Source organism: Armigeres subalbatus, chromosome 1 (assembly GCF_024139115.2).
Source record: "Armigeres subalbatus isolate Guangzhou_Male chromosome 1, GZ_Asu_2, whole genome shotgun sequence".
In the NCBI taxonomy this organism is placed as follows: domain Eukaryota; kingdom Metazoa; phylum Arthropoda; class Insecta; order Diptera; family Culicidae; genus Armigeres; species Armigeres subalbatus.
The window spans coordinates 111,030,328-111,035,341 of record NC_085139.1 but is presented as its reverse complement, the minus strand read 5'-3'; positions in this window follow the sequence as shown (position 1 = coordinate 111,035,341).

Genomic DNA, 5,014 nt, shown 5'->3' with positions numbered 1-5,014 from the left:
TCCCACTTCATACGGGAGTTTGACAGAAAGACGGTCATGAGATTTATATCATAACAAATATTGCCCTCCGCTCGCGTGATGGGAATGACATTTTCGTTTTCTTTTGTGTGGTCGGAGCTTCAGTTCAACTAACATCCAAAAGTGATATCCTTAAAATATATGACTGGGTGAAATAAAACAGGGTTATGTACGTCAAAAAGATTGGAAAAGGAAACAAAAATGTCGAAATTCTTATTAGCATATTGTAGATCAAGCTGAAAACCGAACCGAGGTCCCGCGAAATCGCATTTTCTCGCATTTCCGGATGTTGCAACTGCATCGCGAGTAGTGCGCAACTGTGCCATAGTCGGGCACCACTCGCGATGCAGTTGCGACATCTGAAAATGGGACAAAATATGATTTTCGGTTTTCAACTGGATCTACAATATCTTTGCCATAAATAATCTGATTTTCATAGAACGGACAAAGAAATTTGTCTTTTTTACTCCTAGTCACTAGCTCATCTTTTTTCAAGCACACACATTTTACGAAGGTCGAGAAAGGCACCATCACCGCTAGGTGGATTAATCTGGGTTTTATTTTACGGAAGTCTGTTCTTTATTTTACTAAGCTGCAAAAATAAAAAATTATTGCGTATTCTTCAATATTACTTTAAATATTTTTTTGATATTCAAAATTACTTTCATCCTATAACTTCAGTAGACCCTCAAGACCCCAACTTCAGTAGGCTCAAGTTCCCCCTTTCCTCTTAATTATTCAGATCTGCCATAGATTTCTTTACATTCCATTTCCAATGGATTGAATCTCCAGGCTTTACAGATTCACAATGAAATGCGGAACGTTTTCCGGGACGCCAGACAATGCGAGACCAGTAGGCTGAACCCGGGACTGTCCCGCCTTACCCGGGACGTTTGGTCATTGTGTAACCTAATGCCTACATGCAGATAGCGTGATGGTGTTGCTAGAGTAAGCGCATCTCACAGCTATTATTGTTAAGGTCCGACTCCCACCGCAGCCCACCACAGAATTTCTCTAATTGCTCTCGCAATAAGTGAGTAACAGGTGAAGTGATAAAGGGAAAAATGTTTTCATCCAGTCGTCACGATTTTCGTTTATATTCCAAGGTTAACTCCATAGAAAATAGTAATGAATGGAAGATCTTCTTTAAAGTATTACAGATTCAATTGATCTTTATGAATTTGGTTGAGATTTTATTCAAGATGTCAAGTGAAATGGAGGGGTGGCACTTTGAATTTACAATACTTTTCAAAATGGTGATCTAATCATAATGAGATCTGTTGATTGTAGTTCAAAAATCGTTTTGCCTTTCTCGTATACTAAGTATACGGTAAAGGCTATATGATCGCTCCAAAAACAAACTTTTTATAGAAGCCCCGGAGACCCATAGTGTTATATACCAATCGACTCAGTTCGACGAATTGAGGTGATGTCTGTGTGTGTGTGTGTGTGTGTGTGTGTGTGTGTGTGTGTGTTTTTTTTTTTTTTCTTTTTTTATAGAGGGATGAAGGCAGACACCTGAAATTATCACTCAGGGAGTGGGGTTGGCGCGGTCGGCAGAAGGCCGGCCCGCCGGACCCACTAAACCCACCCAAGTAACAGAAGGTTACTTGAGTTACCCTCTCTTCACATGCCCTGTTCCCCCCGGGACTTACTGGATGTCAATACTTCGGAGGGGGCTGTGCTCATGCACTTCACGTGTTCAGCCTCTAGCTAGCACAGCTAGTTCGCTACATTTTCTCATCGAAGCATTTTTTATTCGGTTTGCGCGTCTCTTAATCTTTGACGCTCACTGTCTCTCTTCCTCATGCCATTCAGCACCACTGTATCTTTGAGCCATTTAGCTCTCGACGTGTTCGCAGTCTACTCAGATAGTCCCCGGCGGCGAACTCTATCCTACTCCGACGGAAGTCCCCGGCGGCGAGAGCTTCCCGAAAACCGACGACCCGTGGAAGTTTATTGCGTGTCCAACACTAATGTCTCACCTAGATAGTCCGAGGCACTTTCTCACTTCAACGGGAAACCGGTTGGGTGCCAAAGTCGGTCCAGAGATTCCGGGTGGAGCATAACGTCCGGTTCACTGGCGCTTCGACTACCCAAAACCGATTATTCGACGCGTCACGAACTACTCAGCATAGTCCCCGGCGGTGGATCTAGCCTACTCCGACTAGAAGCTTCCCGGTAGCGGAAACTCTCCCGAACGGAACTTTTGTTAACATTGAGCCGTTCGGCTCCCAGCATAGTTTCCTTGACTTTTGACTGCACTTTTTCGTTGAGCCATTTAGCTCCCAGCTAAATCGCGGGCTACTCGGATGATCCCCGGCGGCAGATCTATCCTACTCCGACAGGGAGTTCCCCGACGTTGGAATTTCCCTCGGAACCGACGACTCGCTTCTGTGTAAGACTTGTTTTTACCACTTTTAACATTTCTGGTGTTTTCCAGATCAGCGCAGGACGGGAGGCCTTTCTTACTTCAGCGAGTGACCGGTCCGAGTGCCGAAGTCGATCCAGAGATTCCGGGTGGAGCATAGCGTCCGGTTCAATGGTGCTCCGACGACCCGAAACCAGTTCTACCAACGCGTCACGTTCTACTCGGCCTAGTCCCCGACGATGGATCTAGCCTACTCCGACTAGAGGCTCCCCGGCGGCGGAAACTCTTCGATATTAATCTTCTGTATTCTTGAGCCATTAAGCTCCCAACTTGATCGCGATTTACTCAGATAGTCCCCGGCGGCGGATCTATCCTACACCGACAGGAAGTTCCCCGACGACGGAAGCTTCCCCGTGACCGACCGACCGATTATGATCGCTTCCAGACACCCTCTGGTCTTCACGCCATTTTCGCTGCAGCGATTTCATGATCTGCGTTACCACTCTTCCTATTTCGTTCCACGTATTCTCATTCTTGCACATTTCTTGCACGATGTTCTCGGGGTTTATATTACTAGCGCTGCCTACTGAGAGCACACTTCGCTCTGTCCTGAATCGAGGACAGTCGAAAAACACGTGCTCCGGTGTCTCCTCGCAGTTCGGGCAGGCCGGGCAAAGGGGGGACTCTGCGTGTCCGAATCTGTGCAGATACTTCCGAAAACATCCATGGCCCGACAAGAATTGTGTCAGGAAGAAGTTCACTTCCCCGTGTTTTCTGTCCACCCACAGCGACAGGTTCGGAATGAGCCGATATGTCCACCTTCCTTTCGAACTACTGTCCCAAGCCAGCTGCCACTTCCTCATCGAATCGGTTCTCGCAATCATGCGAGCACCAACCGTTCCTCGCAGTCTGTAGCACTCACAGTCCTCCTCCAATAAGATGTTTATGGGGGTCATTCCTACTATGGCACAGACCGCATCCATCGATATGGTACGGTATGCACTTGCCACTCTCATGGCCATCAGCCTATAGGTGCTTTTGAGCCGAGTAAGGTTCCTCCTCGTGATTTCACCAGCCGCCCAGACAGGAGCTCCGTATCTGAGAATTGACGTAGATACGCTGGCCAGGAGTCTTCTCTTACTGCTACTGATCGCGGAACTGTTTGACATGATTCTGGTCAAAGCTGTGATCGCTTTAGTTGCCTTCTCGCAAGCATAATCAACGTGGCTATTGAAATTGAGCCGGTCGTCGATCATTACCCCGAGGTGCTTTACCTCTCGTTTTGAGGCGATGGTGGCTTCTCCGGCCGTAATCGTACTATGCTGTACTGCTTTTCGGTTGCTGATCATCATCACTTCGGTTTTGTGATGGGCCAATGCCAGCTTTTTCCCGCACATCCAGTTTTCGATTATTTCTATCGCCTGCCCTGCTCGTACTTCTACCTCTTCTATTGTTTCACCTAATACCATGAGAGCCACGTCGTCCGCAAACCCAACGATCTTCACATCTCTTGGTAGTGTTAGCTGCAATAGTCCATCGTATATCGCGTTCCACAACGTCGGCCCCAGAATGGAGCCTTGGGAAACACCCGCTGCTATGCCTGTTCTCTTCGTGTGTTTCGTAGACCAACGTCCTATTCTCGAAGTAACTCTTCAGAATTCTGCACAGGTACCCTGGAACCCCATTCTGTGTAGGAGCTGGCTATTGCTTCCCAGCTGGCACTATTGAACGCATTTTTCACGTCTAAGGTTACCACAGCGCAGTAGTGGTTTCCTCTCCTCTTTTGCCTCTTGGCTGCTTCAGCTTCTTCGATGACTATCCGGATGGCGTCCACTGTGGACCTGCTCTTCCGAAACCCGAACTGCATGCTTGATAATCCGTTTGCACCTTCTGTGTGGATCGCCAGTCTGTTAAGGATGACTCTCTCAAGAAGTTTTCCGACCGTGTCTAGCAGGCAAATAGGCCTGTAGGCCGATGGATCTCCGGGTGGCTTACCCGGCTTCGGCAACAGTACTAACTTTTGCCGCTTCCAGCACTCGGGAAAGTTTCCTTCGTCTATGCAATTCTGCAATGTGGTGCGAAACATGTCCGGGTTGACCTGGATCGCCGTTTTCAAGACCAGATTGGGGTTGCCATCTAGTCCCGGAGCCTTATTAGTTTTTAGGCTTTTTGCTGCCGTAACTAGTTCGAGGTTAGTGACACGGGCTTCATCTCTGCTGGTGTTGGCCTCACCATAAGGTGTGGGAGGCCAGACTGGTGCTTCGTGATACGGAAACAGTCCCTCAATAATTGCTTTGAGTTTTTCTGGGCCCCTCTCTAGCGGTATCGCTGGGCCTTTAATCTTAGCCATAGCGACCCTGTATGCATCCCCCCATGGGTTTGCATTCGCGTTGTGGCAGAGCTCTTTCATGCAAGCTGCCTTACTGAGCCTAATTTCCTTTTTGAGAGCGGCTTTAGCCGACCTAAACACTGGTCTGCGGTCTTCTCTTTCTACATCGCTGCGGGCTCTCTGCATCCTCCTCCTTGCTCGAAAACAGCTACGACGGAGTTCTGCGATCGTTTCATTCCACCAATAGATTTGCCTACGTGCATACCGTGGCTGTACCTTTCTCGGCATGGTTGCAT